Below are 21,191 nucleotides of genomic sequence, written 5' to 3'. Positions count from 1 at the left end.
AACAAGCAGATAAGGAACAGAAAGCACCTAAATGCTTCAGTTCTGAAAGATAATTCATTTTCTTTCCCACCATAAGTTATTCACTGGCAGAAAGGAAAATTCTGAATAAATATTTTCTCTCTAATAAAGATATTTTATTCATCATTTTTCAGTCTTTCCCACACAACCATTGCACATAATGTATTTTTCTGATCATCAATCTATTTTTCTTTGTGTGTATCCTACTCAGCAGCCCAAAATGCAGACACAACATTCTGGTGCATACGCCAAAATGAGTCTTTGCACTCAAAATGCCCAACCTTACTTCAGTGTTCAATATTATCCAGTAATGGGCAATACATGATTCAAGGACATTTGATCTAGGAAAGAGATGGAAATAGCTGGTGTTTATAAAAATGGCCACAAAATAATTAAATTTCTGGGCATCTGGATGGTATTATTGCTAGAGTTTTTCCAGTGTTCTAGTCAGAAACAGATGAACACTGGAAACAACACACACCACTGGAAATGGGACTATGTTTTGCTGGAGGCAACAGCTGTTAAATCTGGAGATCACCAGTCCCAGGTATCTCTTCACTCCTCAGAACATCAACACAGACAGGGCTGTGCCAGGGTCTCCTCTCACTCAGGCCTGCTCATTCAGCACACGAGGCAAATGGACCTCACGGACACATGCCAGCTCTAGCACTGATGTTTCAGAAAATCAGAAGCCATGCTGTCAGGGTTAGAGAATAGAGAAATATCCTTCTTGCAAGGCTGTTACAGGAACTAGGTATGAACAGAATGCTCAAGAGGGCTTTCTGGTTCTTAACAACTTATCAGAGGCCTAACTCATTCCTCCTTTCTATTCACCCTAAACAGCTGTGAAGATGGCACTAAACTCTAAGAAAAGCCATTTTAGCTGTGGCTGATGGCACATTAAAGAACCAAGTACAACTCCAGAAATAAGAAAAAAAAGTGTTTGTTGTGATTTGAAGTCTTTGAATTCTGTGAGGAAAATGTTTACATAGCATACAAATATATAATTAGCTGACCATATAAAATGAGTTGTCTCCATAATCATTCATTAGCTGCCATTGAATTCTGGAATACATTAAATATTTTCAATTTAATTTTTACCAATCCCTTTGAAAAGTAAAGTTGGAGTACTAAAGAAAAAGAACCACTGAATAACATTTTGTTCAATAGTACTCTGGATTCAGAAAATTTAGATCCTCAGATCTCAATATCTCAGTATCTCTAGTCTGATAATCAGAAAATAAATCTATTAAGAGATCCACCAAAAAGGATCCTACTCTTGCTAAAATAAAATCTACTATGAACACACTCCTACCCTCACAAACAGTGTTCTAAAATACTGTTTCAAACAGAAGCTATAATTAACAGCGAAGAGGTTCAGTTGCCTCATTTCAAAAAAAAAAAAAAAAACCCAAAAAAAAAAAAACCACCAACATATAATCTAAAATAAAAATGTGAGAAGGAAAAAACAAAAAAACAAAAAACCCCAAAGCCAAAGGCTGTATATGTGATACCATGCACTGATCCAAGCCTGCTGTCACCCCTTCATCCACACTGAAAGCTTCTGTGCTGCTTTCGTGGGGTGATGACAGCCTGGACTTGTGTGCTTTGCTCTAGTTCCAGCTACATATTTGTGTCCACTGCTGCTTTAACATGACCAGTCTGTATTGTGGTTGCATGGCTGCTCCTCATACAGTCCTCCCATGGTTCTCTGTTTATCTTCTGGGCCTTCTGCAAGGTCTCCTGTCTTCACTCTAGAAGCTGGATGGTGTTTACTGCACCACATTTGGTACTTAACACCTCATTTTTCCAGCAGGCTAAGCCCTTCTGCCACAGCCCTCTGTATCTCCCCACTGTTGGTTAACCCTTGCTCTACCAGCTGAGAACACATTCCCAAAGTACCAAACTTACAAAGTCATATTTTTGTGGCTACCTGGTGAATATATTTTGGGCACTTTGATTCCAGCTGTCAGCACTATACTATTGGGAACCAACTCCCCATGGCAGACCCAAGACCAAGTCACTGCAAGACAAACATCCTGAACAGCTCGAAAAACCAAAAACAACAACAACAAACCCAACAATAACAACAACAACAACAAAAATACCCAGCAAGAGGAGGCTTGCCAGTCCATGAGGCTTTACCAGGTTGAGCACCAGATTCACCAGCTTTCACTGCTCCATTCCTCTACCCACAGAGAGAGGAAGAAGAGTGAGGCTTTCACAGCAGCCTTGGAGCACTCAGTGCAGCACAGTGCTGTGCTGGACATGTGAAGAAGCTGCTAACAGAGAAGAGACAACTGCTGATCACAGAGGTACAATCTGGTGATGGCTGCTGGCCATATCTGCAGCTGTCTAGAAGAAGTTTGGTATAAAAGAGGAGATTCTCCCAGAAGATGGCAAATAAACAGACAGGCTCTCTGTTCTTTTAAGGCTTCCCTCATTCCCTAACTGGCTGCTAGTCAAGAGCTGAATATTGCCATGGTGTGTTCTTATCAATATTACCTGTGCTAGCTTAGCCATATACCCATGCATCAGAGTAATTTTTCTGATGCACTGTTATGGAGTTTCATGAACCACAGTGTAGGAATACTAAAAAATAAAATTGAGATTTCATCTTTAAAATACCTATTTCCTTTGTTGGACAGCAGTGAAACAATACAAGCCTGTTTTTATGCTTTCAAATATCTTTCCATGGAATTCTCCTTGTAAAGGACTGATGGCTGTTTTGGGCAGAGACATTATTGAATATTCAGTGTCAGTGGTAATAAATCAGTGACCTTCTCCATTGCCTGTTGCAGGTTAAATATTTGTCTTCTTCACTGTGATAACTCTTAAATAATATCAAGGGAAAAGAGATGCTCTGTGGCTTATGCCAAAGTCAGTGTTCTCCCACCTCTTACCACACTTCAGGAAAATTTCTTTTAGAGAGAAGCAGAAAACCCCTCCACTGGCCTGAAAGATCACCTTTTTTTCACTCAAGTACCTTAAAGCATACCTGCCTTTGCTGAGCAGATCATGCTGAAAAACAAATTGGAAAACAAGTAATATGTTTCAGCTCATACCTTCTGCTCCTCTGTATGGTCTCCCTCCTTGTCTTGTAGTACAAGTTTCCTTCCAAGGATAAATCAGAAACATAAATTCCACAAATCCCTGCCTCTCTACCTTCTCCAGCTACCAACAAAACTGGCACAATACAAAGAAGGGGAAATACTCAATAGTTACGTGGAACATCAACACCTGCAAATAGTATCTCCTCTCTTGAACCCTGTATAATTTCTCATCATAGATGGGAGAGGAAGAGAAGACAAAAAAGCACCAGAGCAACAGTTATTAGCACTACAGAGGTTGCCTTTGGCTTTTCTTTTTTCACAGTTAAAAGAGACAGTCATTTACTCTCATTAAGCTTCCATCAGACCTAACTTCAGTGTTTTTAAGTTATAAAGAACACAAGTTCATAGAAGAGAACCATTCTGAAGTTCTTTCAGCATTCCTTATTATCTCCCCATTTTTAAGATAACAGGAAACCGTGATCAGATCAAATCAAAAACTTTCACTGAATGTAAATGAACTGCAAGCAATCTATGTGAGTCAATAAAATCAGTCTGTTTCCCCAATTTAGCAAACATGATGAGTTACTTGGAAAAATAAATGAGGTCTTATTACATGAAAGCCACAAAATACCTCTTTCTCAATCCCACATTGAAAAAAAAAAAAAAGGCTACAGGCACTGTAAAGCCCTTTTAACTATCAGTTACAGTATATTCCAAAGTACTTCACTCTCCACAAGGCAGCACATGCATTACTATTTCACTACTCATTAAAATCACTGTGTAGCATGGGCATCAGGACACAGAGTATTAGTAATTTCCTCTGTCTTTCTGGACCAGTTCTGACACAGGCATTTTCCAGTTCTAAAAAAGGGCTATGGAGGCCCACAGAGTCCAACATCACAAAACATCATTTAAATCATATATATATATATATATATAGTCCCTAGCCATGCAGGTGTTGTGTGGGGGCAGGTAGCTACAACTGGGATGGTGATATTTAGCACATCAGAGAGAAGAACCATCTTGCCTTCATCATTAGAAAGGAGCAATCTACTGTCACCCTGTTTCACCAAAAGATAGACTGGATTTTCTGTAACTCCTTGCTGCATAAGGAAGGCTTCACTAGGCTTAGCAGCACAGGAAAGGTAGACACCCATTCTAAATCATGACTATCAACTACATTTCACCAATAGAGTTAAATCACCAAGAAGAAACAAAGTTTCAGGTGCTGTAAGTTTGTAAATTCCTCACATGCTGTTCAACCCTGATGGCAGGCACTAGGTGCCCATGAACCTAGATGTCCATGAACCCAAACCTGCACCGCATCCTGCAAAGCATCAGAGCAGTACTCACTTGTTAAAACATTTTTTAGCTCCTTTTAAGAGGCTACCTTGGGCCATTCGTGCTGTCAGTAGTATGAGATAAATCTGGGAAACTCATTATCTGAAAGTCAATTAGTAATTCTGGTGTATTCAGCCAACCCAATTACAAACAGCTTTCACAGTAGCACAGCAAGCCACCACAATAACAAAATGAACTGTTGACTTGGCAACATCAGTCTTGTATCAATCTGAAATAATGAGTGTCCAGACAGTATGAGTAACCTGAATCTGCAGTGGATTTAGGACCAGAAGTACTCCAGTGTGAGAAGACTGGGACAAATTCTTTGCATGGATCCATGAAGCTTCATGCCACAGGTTGTTTTGTGTCTGCAGTGGGACACAATCCTAGCATGTGATAGCAATGTCTGCTCCAGACATGTCCGCATAGTAGTGAGGACAGGGTGACAACTACAGACTCACAAAGTCTTCCACCTTTGTCTCCTCTGCTTCCATACAGTCCTCCTCATCCAGCACATATCCCTACCTTGGCAGCTAAAAGGATATTCCAGTGCTGTCTGTACTGAGATATGCCCCTACCTTGCACAGGAATTGGGCTGCGGCTGAATCTCCACCAGTAGCTATTTATTCCAGCTGCTGCCAAAAATCCCACAGCGGAGCTGTAACTTGGACTAATAAAATCAAATGTGACAGTGGAGTAAATTAACTTTGATTTTGAAACAGTACAGGGAAGACCCAAAATGCATTACAGAGCAGTTCCTAGAAGGGGAGGTGAATGACGTTTGGTAATCAGCCAAATATGCCCACAAATCCAACTCTGTACATGATACCCATGTGCAGAGCATAACCAAAGGTGCTCCAGGATACAGGAGGGCAACCACATTCTGGAAGCTGTCCAAAGAGTGCTGGGGATGGGGAAAGGACAATTTGCCTATCCAAGCACAAAGGCCAGATAAGCACACACATGAATTGATGAGTTCAGACACCGAAATATACAGCATATCAGAAAGAGCAGAGATCAGCATTCAATTTTATTGTCAAGATGTAAATATCACAGTGGGACTTCTACACAACAGACTTTGCTCTTTAATGGGCTTAGAGTATATGTACTACATATATAATTTAATTTTATACAGCTCTAATGAAATGAAGAAGACTAAGGGATCTGTTGCTTAATTTAAAGTCATCTGTCTGAATGACATACAGACTTCCTGATATCACTGTTATAAAATGAATAACTACTAAATCATACAATGATAGAATTATTTAGGTCAGAAAAGACCTCTGTAAGCCATCAGGTCCAACCTCTGCTTAGAGGTGAAGCTGAGGACCATTTCAGTAAATTCTCACCACATAAAAGTTAATGGTGGTGCTATAGAACAGTACACCCATAGTATGGCTTACTCTGCATAGTTTCCAGTGGTCAGACACCAAGCTCTAGCAGTGGGAATTCTTATTTTATGACAGCATCAATCTCCATGCCATGATTTTCTTCTGTTGCCACTTGGACAATAGACCTTTTCATTATCTTGTTCTTTTGAGAAAGACTCATTTGCACTTTCTGGTACTGAATCTCATCTAGACATCAGAGTTTCCACAACATGCCCAGAAAAGTAGCATGGGAAAACTGAGAAAATTCACTTTTACCATGCACAGTAGGTATTTAAATGAAAGCATATATTATATGACATATTATACACATATAAGCTGCTTAGTTTTGTCTCTGAAGTAGTCACAAGCCACAGCAGACTTAACTGCAAACAGAAAGGTTTGGGGGGAAAAAAGGATACAGCGGTTCTGAAATTTATTTGCAAAGTCACACTGACCCCAGTACCAACACCACTGTAAACAAATAATTTGGGGATTAAACTCACTCCATTCCAAATACTCTTTGCTCATAATGAAAACACTAACAATGAGTACACTGTATAAAAAGAGCTTGTTAATGATACCCACAATACAATTAAATAGTGCTTACTGTTTTACCTTCCTATGGAGATGGTTTATAAGTCATGAGAGAGTATGTAGATCTGATCAGCCTTTCCGTAGTTTGCCTGGACTGACTAAAACATCTTTTACCATCACAGCTGGGTCCCTGAGCCCCAGCTCATACACAGCAGAATGTGCATTCCCTTGTTCATGAGAAATCCCAATGAAGTCAATGGAGAGACTCACATAAAGTAATTAGGTGTGAATACTGAGTGCAGGATTAAGGATCTTAGTGGCAGCTTTGTGTAACTGAGTGCTGCATTTTCTGAAGATATAAAATAAATCAAATTTAATTTGATGAATATCACAGGGATATAAATTACATGAGGAAAAGTTTAGAAAATCTCGTGCTTAAAGCTGAGACATCTACATGAAAAGCGTAATACTCCAAAACTATTTTATAGATTTTGTAGGATTTAATGGAAAAACCATATGTGTATTTTATTCAGCTCTTGATTTAAGGAGAATTTTTGATGGAATACACTTTGATAGTTTCTTCTGAAGTAGTCAGCTGTTTGACAGAAACGCAGCTATAACATGTAACACGTCACCTTTTCAGACCTCAGTCAGGATCACTCACCTCTAGAACAATGGTCCCACAAGCAAACCCAAGCACTTAGGAATTATTACATAAATCAGCAGGTTGCATTCTTCTCTCTCAGTCAATAATATTCTACAATTTAGCAGTGATAGAGGCCAGTTCAACACAGAAAGAACTGTCTTCTGAAGCAGGAATACATGGTCCTTAAAGATGCCGTGATGATTTTTGCCAGATTAATGAGCACCATCTCAGTAGAGTTTCCAGGGTAAGTAGATTACATTCAGCAAACCGCCCCTCACTCCTTGCACCCCAGCAAACGCAGGGCTCTCAGGAAGCCCGGGCAGCCCCTCCTACCCTGCACGACCCTGCAGTGCAGAGCTGCCTTGGGCTGTGCCCTGGCACGGGGAGAAGCCCCAGCCCGCGCTGCTGCAAGCTGGTAAAGACACCTGCAGGCTACTCTCCAACACGTTTCGAAGCAAAGTTCGGTTCCGATGCTACACTGGTCTTACAACACACTGCGGGGGGTTCCTTACAGCACTGTTAAATGAGTTACTGCGGCATGCACGGGGAGGAGGATCAGTTAAGTTTGCTCAGACCCACGCGGTCCAAAGGAAAGGGAAACCCTCTCCTGCGGGCTGTACCACGAGCAGCAAACCGCTCCAGCGGGACCCAGCAAGCGAACATCCAACCCAGCCGCAGACGCGGCCGCGGCCCCTCGCCTCGGCCTCCCGCTCCCCGCCGGGCCCCCGCCGCCCGCGCTGGCCGCCCGCGGGGCCTTCCCGGCCGCCCCCCACCCGGCGGGGCCCCCGGGGCAGGGCCGTTCCTCCGCCGCGCCGGGGCCCTGGGGCGGGGTGGCCGCCGGCAGTGCAGAGACTCGGGAGATGGCAGCGATGCCGAGCCGCGCCGGGCGGCGCGGGACACGGCGGGGTGCGGTGTCCCCGGGCGGAGCGCCGCGAACCCGCCTGGCGGGCGGGAGAGGCGAGACGAGGCGGGGCAGGGCAGGCGGCAGAGCCGGGCTTACCTGAGGGGCTGGCGGGGCCGCTCCGCTCGGCGCGGCAGCGGCGGCGGCCGGGAGCGAGAGCGGAGCCTCCTCCCCTCGGCGCGGCCCCGGACGGCGCTCCCCCGCCCGCCCCCCGGGAGCAGCCGCCTCCCGCCAGCCCCGTCCCCGGCGGCAGGAGCCCGGCTCAGCTGAGGGGAGGGAAAGCGGGGAGTCCCGCTATGGAGACACCGGCTGTCCTGCCGAGACCTCCAGAGCCGGCGCGGCGCCGGGAGGCCGCGGGAGGAGCCGCGGAGAGCCGCGTTCCTCTCTCCTCAGCCGCCTCTGCCGTCAGGGACGCGGTTCTTCACTCCTGCCCCGCTGAGGGGTACGACCTGCCGTCCCACTCCTTCCCGCCTGGCCCGTGTATGGGACCCGGGCTCTTCTCCCGCTCCCTCGCGCCTGCCGGGAGGAAAGAGAGGGAATCGACGGCTCTTGCGGAATACGGGCTGTCGGTCCCAGGCGTTCCCGCCTGGTCCCGAAGGACGCGGGACCCGCTCCCTCCCGCCAGCCCCGTCAGGGACAGGGCTCCCGGCCCCTCTGGGCTCCCGGCCGCGGTGGCTCCGGCCCGGCCCCGCCGCCCCGCGCACCTCGGCCCCGCTGCTGGCTCCTCCGTGCCAGAGCTGTCCCTGCGCTGGGGCGGGCGGCGAGGGGAGCTCCCGCAGCCCCGGGAGCAGCGCCTGCTCGGGCCGAGCGGGCTCTCCCTGATGGGGGCCGTGAGTTCCTGCTAGAGAAAAGCGGTGTGATTTCTGTCTGGCGGCTCAGCGCATCCTTCCCCGGCCAGCGCCGTGCTCCCCGGGCCGCTGCCTTCCAGGGAAGCCGACCAAGGGAAACGTCGGGGAATGGAAATCCCATTCCCCGCGCGCAGGACCCGCGGGCCAAGGCAAACAGTCCCCGGTGATTCATGCGGTGTCTGCCACCGCGGCGGGCCGGTGGGAGCCTCCGTCGGGGAAAACGCTGAGGAAAGCGTGAAATAAGCTGGCCAAATAGCAGGGACCGTCGTTTCTTAGCTGACACAGCAGCGACGCGGTCAGTAGTCCACGTGGAAAAACTAAGTGTGGGGTTTATATCAACACTTACGGTATTATGTATGAAGAAGAAAAAAAAATAAAATTCCTGCTTTTTTCTCAAACAATTGTGACTTCTGTTTCCTTCCTTCCAAACAAACAAACAAAAAACCCAGTGAAAGCCATTTAAATGGCAGAGGTGAGCCGGGCTCACTGTCACTGTCCAACAGGAAAGACATAAATCGCCAAGCCATGCCAACTGAAGTACATCAGAGGAGTCCAACAGAGGAGTCCAACAGGGGAGACTTTTGCCCCTCAGAGTTGCCGGAATAATGAGTAACTCTGCAATCAGCAAAGCTACTTTGTGTGAGTTTTGCAAAGCACAATTAATTGCCTGTGATGTGAGTGTACAAAATCTAATCTCGAAAAGGAAGCGTACAGATAACAAGCAAATCTAAAACTGAAAGTGGTTGGATTCACCTTATCTTTAATTCTGAGCTCTGGCTCCTGAACCTTTCCTCTATCCAGAGAAAAGGGAAAAAATAAAAATGCAACTGAGCACTGATAGACATTATAGCAAACCCAGCAGGGCCAAGTGCAGAACGATTCTCCCATTCTGTTTCTCCTTGTAATGTAGCATAGGACCCAGTCACGGTCCTTATTAATGCATTGCTGTCTGAAAATACAGAAACTGTACTTCCATTTCCCTGTGCTGTGGCTTGAGGCATCAGCTCAGTTGCCAGAGGAAGACAAAAGTCAGGAGAAAATGTTGTAGTGACAAGATCATGTGAGAGTAACTCATGTGAGTAACTCTGGTGGCTTTAGCTCCAGTTTCTAGATAAGAGAGCCCATCACTCGCGCTCTTCCCAGAGGCCGTGCAGCCTGCTGCTGTTGGCAGGCTCAACGCATGGAAGGTATCCCAGCGGGAGATTGGAGGAAAGGATGATGGCAGCAAGTCAGCACAAAGCATCTCTTTGTTTCATAAGAGACAGCATAGAAGATAGGGGACTTTTATTTGACTTTATTTGACTTTGGTATTTATTTATACCACACCAGAAGTACTGTGTAATCTCCACATTTCAAAGTTCCAGTTTCTTTGCTGCTTGTCCTTTCTCAAATTATGAGCTTCTGCCCTCCACTCCCATCGTGTGACTTCTTTTTGATGTGGGAGAGCCTTTGTTCAGTCTGTCAACATTTGATACAATGGGTAGAGGAAGATTGGAAAACGTTAAGTAAGAAAAAGCTGGAGGCTTCTATCAAGCCATGCTTTGATATGCAAAGAACCAAAAATCTGGCAAAAAAACTCCAAAAAACCAAAAAAGCAAACAAACAAACAAACAAACAAAAAAACCCAAAAAAACCAAACCAAAACAAAACAAAACAAAACAAAACAAAAAAACAACCAAAGCCAAAAAAACAGGTAATTCTTACGTTTCATGAAGATTGCTAACTAGATACCTGAGACTTTGAGTCTGTTTGTTCCTTTCCTGTCTTCTCTTAGTGCCTGGATTACTCTCAGTCTGGAAGAAGTGATGTAGGCTGCTTCTCAGTTATCATAGGCAATCACTTAATACAAAAACCACATTTCAGAAAGTAGGTTTTACATAATAAGCAGGTGCTTTAAGTAAAACAGCAGTGAATTGATTTTCTTCCTGCTGTTAGTAGAGGACAGTGTCAGACCTTCATGGTAGTTAGACACTTCCTACGAATTTCCAGTCTAAAAGTATTTATGGCAATTTTGTATTTGTTTCCTAATATCAACATTGTCTTTAAACCTAAGGAACTCATTTTCTTCTCCAAGGCTTGCCTAGGGCATTTAGTGACAGCAATCATTTTCTTTTTCAGCTTTCACTCTTGTTTCACTCAGCAAGATCTTGCTGTGTATGTGGCTCCTGAGAGGGTGTGTGGCAAAATTAAACATGATACACCATGCAAGCCCTCTCCACTTCTCCTGATGTGGTCAAGGATTTCATAATTTTATCATTTTCAGTGGCCACAGCACCACGGAGGCTGATGGTCACCTTTGTGTTCAGTTTATATGTGCAGCTGTGCCTGTTTGCCCGTGGATTAATCCTCTCTAATACATGATCTTGAGGGTCTCTTCCAACCTTGATGATTCAGTAATTCTGTGATCTTATACTATGGTATTTAATCTCTCTTCTAGTTCTTTATTGGTTGGTTATTTTTTTTTCTTCCAACTAGCATTCCTAATTGTACTTATTGTAGATATCAAAGTAGAGGATTGGTTTTTCTATCTTTTGAAGAAAAAGATTTTATTTATCTGACTATGAATGAAACTTTTCGTTGGGTTGGATTCAGTGGCAGTATTAGAAATATCTTTTCACTACCTAACCAGGTTTAACTTAGCTACAAACCATACCAAGATTACTACAGATCTTCTGTAGCATCTCATAGCTTTTTTTTTTTTCTATAGTTTTCTTTTATGCATTTTCCTGTGAAATATTGTCTTACATTTGAATGGATTTTCCAGATATTTAGGGGCAGAGGGAGTTGATTTTTTTCCCCCAGCATTACCAGGTACACATTAAATTAAGCTATTCTATACCTACAATATCATATCTACTACTATCTAGTAGTATTTTCAAGAAGCCTTAAATCATTCATCCTTTCATTGCAACTTCTTTTTCAAAGTTTTCTTCCTCTTCAGTCTTTTAAAACACAGTGATTGGTGCAGAGCCAAAATATTGGCAAATGCCACCACCACCACCAGTCATTATATTAAAAAAAATCATATTTTGGAGAGTTCCTAAGGTAAAGTCTCTTGACTTCAGGTAAAGCATAAGATTCATATGAGGCTATAATTTGGAGATGCTGGACACCATCCTTGGGCGTTTTTTTGGTCACTTCCTACCTAAATTTTTCCATAGTACTGTCATTCAGTGCATTATTCACAAAACTGATAATAGAACAGAGGACTGCTTAGGGAAACAGATTTTGTCAAAATATCCCTTTTTTCTTTCTTTTTAATGGGCTATGAAAGGATCAGTATGGGGTTGAGTTTATACATTATACACTTGGACATTTCTTAGGCACTCACATAACACAATATTTTGACTAGGAAGCTATAATGCTGCAGCAATAGCTCTGCACATATGAAATAGATTGCAAAACAGATTATGAATCTCAGCTGTATGTGAGCAAAGAGTACTTACTGACTGTGTTTCAAGACAAACTGCAAGGATAAATTTTTGACTCCATAGTGCTTTAAATCCTTTATTCACAACATTAAAGAAAACATATTCTATTTTGGCTACACCTTAAAGCTCTGAATAATTCAAGCAGAATGTTTAAAAAACCTTGGAGTGGTGTAGCAAAGAACTGAAAGAACCATTAGAGAACTGGAAAATATGCCATCCAGTGAAAAACTCAGAAAAGGCAATGCCTTTAATAACTCAGGTTTAGGAGGTGACTTAAGGACACCATATAAGTAAGTATATAAAGGACAAAACTTTAATAAAAGGTGTCTTCAATGCAGCCAACAGAAATGTAATAGCACTTAATGATAGAAACCTGCAGACAGAAAAATTGGACTAGAAACAGGCTGGTTTATCTGCATCTCTGTTCTTCATATTTTATATCATTTTGTAAGGGAATTCTTTTTTCTCCTTTGCAATTTTTTGACTAATAGAGAACTGCTGTTGTAAGGCAATCCATAAATTAATGCAGAAAATAACCACTTTGGGTAATTATTTATCTTTTTGTATGTTGAAGACTCAAAAAAGATCTTGTATTTTAATTCCAAAAGTGATGCCTAGAGAGCATATTCAATGGCTGCCCAACCTTCAACTTGCTCAGTTGCACTGCTCCCTTGGTGCCTGCAGTTCTGCGTTGCAGATCACGTTTTCTCCAACTGTGGAGCTGGGCATTCACTTCCTGCTTTGGTCCAGAGGGATCTGGTGTGGAGAAAGACACCAGTTTGTACAAGGTTGAGCAGGCTGGTGCCCAGCGCAGGCACAAGCTCCCTGCAGCTGTTTGGCCGCCTGAGTTCCCCTGTGTGCTCTTACATCACAAGCAGCACAAACCAGCAGAAACCTCACAAAATGCAGAGGTGGCTCCTGGTGTTTTTTGCAGGACAGTCTGAGGTGCAGGTGTGACTTGGCTGCTGCTAACTGCTGTTTGTGCAGAGGCTTGGGGCATCTGTCCTGGAAGAGCGCCTGAGAGCCAGCACAGGTGACCAGCACAAGGTCTCACAGACAGCTGGACAGACCTGCCAACCCTCCTTGGCTCCCAAGGTCCTCTGCACAGCCCTGGCAGCAAAACTCAGACTCCTTGTCTTCTGGATGTTAGATTAGGATTGGTAACAAAGGGATTAACATTTACATTTCATTATGAACTTCATGAAGAACCAAGTTTCTGGAGTGATTTCCACAAATCTAGGCATCAGGCATTGCAAACTTTCAGGAGTTAAATATTTTTTAAGGTTATGATTTATTTTTTTTTTAAACCCACTAAAATCTCTGAACATATACTTAGTTTGAAGACTGTGAGTAATCTCTTTTAAATCTAAATTCAGTGCACGGTTTGGTGCTTCCTGTTATCTCCCCAAGATGGTTCATGAGTCAGATTTAACTGTGGCTCAGATCACAGCTGTACCATAGCCAAAAGAAAAGATGCTTCCAGTACACAATATTTAATCAAGACCAAAGTTTTGCATATATGCATATATATGTACACATCTATTCTGTATATTAATACCCATGATGGTGTGAAGGTTGGGCAGCTATGATGTATATAATAGATATATAATGTATATTAAAAAATTATCATAATGGCCTTTTAACAGAACATATTTCATCTGAGACATGCAGAGCCAGACAGCATTCATTAACTGTACTTTTTGTTTTAACGTTTTATTTTAAAGCTGTACTTACAAGTTTAAGTACCACATTCCTGTTGATATCTGCTACAAGAGAGTCTCTTTCCTTTTTAAAGTAGTAATGTCATCACTTAAGAGGAAATCAGAGGAAATCTCAAGCCAGGAGCCACAGTAATGACAGATCAGGTAGGTATTTCTGCTGCAATGTTGCCACAAAAGCCCCCAGGGATCTGATTGGACTGGCTACCCTTTGGCTGCTGGGCATCTGAAACACTACATTTTAAATGTTGATGTAATTTTCTTTTTTAATTCTTTGATCTGTATAATTCTGTATGAACACCATTGGGTCAAGAGTCACTCTGCCTAAATTCTGCCAGAGTTGTAGTTTGGGTGCTTATTTTGAGCACCACACAGATGTTACATAAGATTCATGAAGAACTTGTTATTTCATTTGAGATCCAGACACACATAAGAATCCAAAGACATTGTTACATTTAGAATATTCTTCATTGTGCAAGAACTGATTTAGAGCTAGCAATTTGCATGCTTTCTGGATTATGTTGTAAGATCTAAGTTGAGCTTTTTTGTGTGTGTGATGTCAATTTTGTCCCAGAGCTGAGTAAGAAAACATTACCTTGGATTCTGAAGGAGAGTTGAATTTAAGCATGGCATGGCTTAAATTACCAAAGGAAATGCTGAAAATGCAGTTTTCCTGCTCACATGTTCAAAGTTACAGCAGAAGTAAAGCCCATGAATATACTTGGCAGAGTAGCAATTCCTGGACAACTTTTCAGCTAGATAAACTAGGTGAGTGCTGTCTGCAGGTGAATTCAGTATACATTTTACCAACAGTATATAACTTCATTGAGTCCTGCCTATTTGATCATATATCAAATTTTTTTCACTATAAACATTATCCAGGCTGGATGGTAATCATAAGCTGCCACACAGTTCTGAAGAAAATTAAGAAAATGTATAACCTAGGTATAAGGCAAATGCTTGCTTTTCAGTTACCATGTGCATGAGTTCTGATTTTCTTGTTCCAAAAATTTTTGAAGAGTCAAATGGAATTTCCAAGAGAATTTCAGTAGGAAGAACTTAGTTAATTGCAATATGTGGGCCTCAACAATCAAAATTTTGCCTTGTGTCCATTTCTCTGAGCCCCTGTGGCTGACCTCAGCTGCTATCCATGGCACCCAGCAAGATGGAAGTCTGCAGTGGGACAGAGACAGCAAGGCAAAAGGGGCCTGAGCCTGCATGTCCAGCCATGCACACCAGGGAGTTACTTGTCTTCTTCATTTACTTTAAGAATGTGAAATGATTCTTAGATTCAAGAACATCTGTCAAGATTCTAGTCCTCAAACCTCTGGAAATAAAACACAGCAAGATGACCACAGAAGTGTGGGAGAGATGTGCAAGCTCTTTACATATTCATACTCCTTCAAACCCTTTGATCTGTTTCAGTTCCCCTGTTTTTATGTGTATATAATGAAGTTTACAAACCATGAATTGTGAACAGAACTGTGCAATTCGTGTATCATTGATCTATCACTAACACTCAGGACAGTCCTTTTTACCACAAGTGAGAAATAAACACTTTTCATTACATCTGTGTTTGAGTCTTTACTGAATTTGTTTTTAACCAGCAGCATGTTCCTGGAATTATAGAAAATGTCAGCTGAATGTGAAGGATTCAAGTAAGAAAACAGTATGGGTTTGCAAAATATCTGTCTGTTTCCTTTTAGAGGTGGTATAATGTACCATGTACAAATTAGAATCATCTAAGTGTCAAGCAGGTGGCTAGCTGTAGGAAGAGATGCTCAAAACAGCAAAGAAAAAAGTGGAGTGCACATCCAAAATAGAACCTGTGGATGTAGCAAAAGGATGATGTTTTTAGATTAATAATGAGAGAGAGAAAATTATCTACTTCTTCAGGAAAGCAGATTCAATTTAGAATCAAACCCTATATCCTTATCTTTTAAGTAATTTTTAAGTGATAAAAAATGGAGAATCATATGGTAATTGACAAATGACCAGTAATGGTTGGCCAGTGTTACTGACCAGCTGTAACATACCTGCTTTACATTACAATAGTTTGAACCACAGTAGATGTCTAGGGAAAAAAGAAAGGAAAAGAAAAGAAAAGAAAAAAAAAGTAAAGAAAAGAAAAGAAAAAAAAGAAAAGAAAGAAAAGAAAAGAAAAAAAAGAAAAGAAAGAAAAGAAAAGAAAAAAAAGAAAAGAAAGAAAAGAAAAGAAAAAAAAGAAAAGAAAGAAAAGAAAAGAAAAAAAAGAAAAGAAAGAAAAGAAAAGAAAAGAAAAGAGGAAATCCTGTCTTTATTTAGGAAGAATACTAGAGAAAGAAAAGATTGATAAAGTTTTGCTTCAAAGATATTGTATGAATTCAAGAAAACTCCCTGTAACTAGCAGGAACTTGCATTTTTTTTTAAGATACCAAACACCTGCTGATCTGGCACTTCAGGAGTCAACTGAGACAGTTTGATTTCAGCCAGCACTGGACCCAGGAAAGGGTGTCTCTTCTAATTAAACAATTAAGACTGATGCTTCCACTGATAGATTCAAATTTGCATATGCAAATTCTTCTTGATTAATTGCAGTACAGTGTGGTTTATAAACCCTGAGACCTAGTATTACACATACATTCTACATTTCCAATTATAAGGCTGTCAGCTACAAATATTTTAAGTGATTTAAAAACTATGGTTTGATCTCTCTGTAGACTAATAAAGACAGTCAATAGTACAACATTATGATGTTGTTTATAAACATTTCAAACCTTGCATGTCAATAATTAAGAAGCTGAATTCCTCCACTGGCAAAATCCATAGTTTTTATTGCACTAACAACCATTTACATTTATTTATTTATTTATTTATTTATTTCAAACTACATTTTAGTGAGATCTCAATTTTTCTTGTTTGCAACAGAAATTAACAAAAATTTTTTTCTAGGTCCTTGAGAAATCTGTCTTGCTTCTGTTTGTCTATGCAATCCTAAAGACTTTGCTATCTATAAATATTTTATTACAGTCAACACAGACAAAGGCAGGATAATGAGCAAGAGTTGCAGCAACTACAAACAAGGGAGACATGAACCTTAAAACACATTCACATCAAGGGGAGGAGACAATTTCCATCCCAGCACAGGTATATCAAATTGAAAAGCAATAAGTACCTCAGACCATCATGATTTGCACAAATGCCATCTCAGCTTCTGTTCTGATCCAAATAATACTAGACACTTCAGAACAACAACAAAAAATTACAGATGTTTCAAAACATGAACAGGTGATAAATACAGAATTAGTTTCTCAACATTAGGATGTGCTCATCCAACCTGTTGTGGGGTTTTTTTGAGGCAAAGGAAATGTAGTAGATCTAATCTGCCTGCATTTCAGAAAAGCATTGCCACAGAGGTGATTTATAACTGAAAAAGGAACAAGCAGAAGGAATGTGAGCTAAGTATGGATCTAGCTCATGGCCAGGAAAGACATTGTATGTTGGGTGCACGTAGACGCCTTGAATATAGCCAGAGATCACATCCTAAAACTTTCCTAGATTGTGACTCTATCTGGTCTCAGACCCCTGAGACAAAGCTGTTTGGTAGATGTTTGTTTGTTTCCTTAAACACCCACCTCCCTTTTTTCTTAGACACCCTTTTTTTAAACTCATCCTCAGGCTGGTCATGTAAAATGAACTGGTCTGAGCTCAACTGTGCTGCTGGTGCAGCCTCTTGTACCAGAGCCACATCTCAGTGGTGCTGCTCTACACCTGCACAGTGGCAATTATGAAACCACTCATGTTCTGTTGCTTGGTGCTCACAGGAGTGCAACAGTTGACAGAGGAATATTTCTGAGCTTCCCTTTTTAACCAGGGGCTACTTTTCTAGACCCCTGGAGTGCTTACACAGTGTCTACACACAGTGTAATGATACATTACTTTTATTTCAAACTTATTTGTCCAAATTAGTATGTCAGGACTTTTTATCCAGGCTGAATAATTGAATTGCAGAGAGGAATAAGTAACCAAAAGGTAACAATATATTATGTTGTGCTTTGGGCTTTTTTTTGCTGACAATTCACAAGATAAAAAACCACAAAGAAAATATACATTGAAACAGAATCCAGTCAGTTCTAGACGAACATATGGTCACGGATACCATGGCTAATATCTATGTATTTAAAAGGAAAATATTTGCATTAAAAAATAAGCAAAGTCAATTTTTTTTTAAGGAAAAAAAACCACTCAAAACTAGTGGATCAAATTGTTTCTAAGAGCCTTTTGAACTTCTTTAGCTTTTTTTTTAATGAGAAGCAAAGCAGCAGGATAACACAATAGCAGGAAATTTGAGCTGCTCTGTCCAACTGACAAAGCTAATTTCATCCTCTGCTCTAATGCAATGAAAGAAAAAAACTCATCCCATTTTTCTAATTATTTAATGGGCAGAAGACTTTATAAATTCCCAAAAGATAAATCTTTTTAACAAATTGCCAGGTCTTGCCTTTGTTCTTTTACTTTCATTGTCCTTGCTGCCCCAGGTGAGTGTATCTGATATAGTGTATATTGCCAAGAATGACCACATTCATGTAAATAGCATCAATCTCCTGGAGTGTCCCGTTGATTTATTTTTCATCTGTTGATCTTAAACTCGTGTACTGATGATACACAAAATAAAACTATAAAAGTACTTGCCTATCCAGACACCTTTTTTCTGTAAGAGAGAAGGTGCCTGTTTTGTGCTTGCCTCTGGCACAGAATGAAGGCTGAAGTATCTTCCATCCATAAAGTAGAACATATCTGATCTTATTAGGATGGTATGTGAATTTTGAAGAGCACCTTGCCCATCCTGGCCTTGAATGGGATCAGAAGATTCGATGCTAAAAGTTTACCCAGAGGTCCAAGTTGGACCTCTAATTTCATGTTTGCCTCTACTCTCCTGAAGGGTCCTGAAATGGGGAGTTTTGGAGAGGGAAACAGATTCAATATTACATGAAAAAAAAAAAAATCTCTAAAAACCCCCAACCCTTTCAAAACCAGAAATATTTACATACTTAGGGAAAATTTATATGAAACAGAAGCCTGTTAGAGTTATAGAGTTAGGATGCACATAGGTATTGTGATATAGCTCAGGATCTGGGCTAAAAAGCTTCATGTTGCTCATCCCTGCTATTGCTGGTCATGTCGACCTCAAAGAGCAAATAGAAGTCTTCTGAAATGCCTGCAGAGCCTCTGCAGTGCTGCAGCTCCCTCCCTCAGAGTAGCTTCACAGCTCTTTTGTCTCTGCTGGCTAGCAAAGCTTCTCATGTAAGCCAAGTAGCCAGCCCTGCTGCAGGCCTGATTCATCTCCTTGCTGTTTATTCACCTTTCCAAGTGACCCTGTGTCCTCCACTCAGACTAATTAGTTAAGTCCAGCTCTGGCTACAAATGAAAACATTTCATTATTTCCTGAAAACTCTCCTGTCTGAAATGTTTGAATAATCTGTGTCCTGGTTTCAGCTATGGTAGAGTTAATTTCTCTGAAGAAAAAGAAAATAATTTACTGCATTAAATTTCACTAAGATTTTTCACTAAAAGAAACTACTGTTGTATCTCATTGTCCAGGGTATAGTTGTAGAACTGCCTCTTTGCTTTGAAATAGCTTTGTATCTGCTGGCTGGGTGACAATGAGGCTTTCACTCCCAGTGCTAGAGTATCCTCTTCTGCTGGAGGTAGACACAGGCTGCAGGCAGAAGGTCACAGATCTGTATTCCACACCCTGCTGAGCTATTCAGCTGAAAAACTGGCCACAGTGCAGAAGGATTCCAGGTCAAACCCATGGGTGTGGAGACATAATTTATAAATACCAGAGTCCTTCTCTGAAAGAACACTAATCCTGATTTATCAGAGCCAAGCCTCCCTTTAGATAGCTATAGCTGCTGTTTTGGATTTCTCAGAGCTGGGAACTGAGATAGCGTTGAAACATCTCCATAGTGAATTTGCACGAAATGCTTTTTTTTTGTGGTATTTGACTGCAGTTTCTACAGCTAATAGGGATGGGTAAATGGGAAAGATACAACCTGGCTCCAGAGAAGCAGCATCTAAGGAGAGCAGCCTCTATGGAGAGAACATCTAATTCTCTAAGGATAAAACTTAGCTCCAGAAGAGCAGTTTAGAGTCATCTGTCTGACTAGACAGTTTTGCAGGCATTTAACCAATACTGCTTTTGGTTTAGAAATATTAATCTGTAGATTTCCTTGCATTAAAGCAAGTAAGACAAAGGTATCATCCCCTTCAGTGACAGAATTCTGCAACAGAGCTTGTCTAACAGCTAATACAAGAGGTTACATGAGCAACTATATTTCCTCCTGACCACAGCAGAGGAGAAAGAAAGGGCACATAAGTCAACCAATACTGCAGCAGTGAACCTTGTTTCTGTGCTGTTTAAGAGATGTACATGAATGTTGCCCTCCCATGTTTTGTTCCTGTTCCTGCTCCTTTTTTTTCCCTTCTGCCCTTAGCAGTAGCCAAGTCTTCCATTTTGCACATTCCAAGCACCAGTGTGCACAGATGTGTTATTAGGAACAATTTTTAAAACTGTTCATGGTATCCCTAGCCAACAGGATAGTGGTGAGGAATGCCCTAATTTGAAGGAATTTGGAATTTGTTTGGAACTTGTGGACTGGTTATCATTTGCTCTGCTTCCTTGCCAAGATTTTATCTGGCTGTGTACCGATTCGATGTGGCCTTTGCTAACATATCAAGACTGGATTGTTTTTACCAACCAGAGGTTTTCCCAAAGAAATACAGACAGACTAACACCTAAAATGGTGGTCATTAGTAATTGTTTTAGAAAACGTCATGTACTTACAAGCACGAGTGCCGCATTGTTGGATCACTACAAATTTCTTGTTGCTTTCTCCAATATGATGCATGGATGAGTGCAGAATGAAGGAAAGCTGCATTGCTGCATTGTTCAATCAGGAATAAAAGCATCAGGCACATATGAGAAAAGTTGGACTTGTGCCTTAGCATGTGTAGGATTTCTGAAGCCTGCAATGTCTTGTAGCACACATTTAAAAAAAACCCACAACAAAAAACCCAAACCAAACAAACAACAACAAGCAAACAAAAACACAACAAACAAACAAAAACCAACCAACCAACCAACCAACCAACACCAGAAGATATTTCAGCAAAAGTTCTACTTATATTTCTGGCACTATAAAAGTTTAGATTCCCGTTTGCTGGTTTTGGCCTTATATTTGTGATGTTTCATGTCAACATTCCCTCAAAGTATTTTCTTTCCACTCCTAAGTTGCTAAAAATTATTAATAAAAAGCAGCTATATCAGAGTTTCAGATACAAAACCAGAA

At 41.3% G+C, this 21,191-nt stretch overlaps 1 protein-coding gene across 2 annotated transcripts in view; it reads right to left on the bottom strand.

Annotated features, from left to right (window-relative positions):
- Positions 1-8,061, bottom strand: part of MATN2 (matrilin 2) — a 68,321-nt gene extending 60,260 nt beyond the window's left edge. For both annotated transcript variants that reach the window (XM_041470910.1, XM_041470911.1), the window contains exon 1: positions 7,963-8,061. The gene's annotated coding sequence lies outside the window, so the exon portion shown is untranslated. The remainder of the gene's footprint in view (positions 1-7,962) is intronic.
- Between the last annotated feature and the right edge of the window lie 13,130 nt (positions 8,062-21,191).

The sequence above is a fragment of the Pyrgilauda ruficollis genome, unplaced genomic scaffold, assembly GCF_017590135.1.
Source record: "Pyrgilauda ruficollis isolate IOZ18807 unplaced genomic scaffold, ASM1759013v1 scaffold25, whole genome shotgun sequence".
Lineage (NCBI taxonomy): Eukaryota > Metazoa > Chordata > Aves > Passeriformes > Passeridae > Pyrgilauda > Pyrgilauda ruficollis.
Note: the sequence above shows the minus strand (reverse complement) of the source record. Positions and strands in the feature narration are given on the sequence as shown.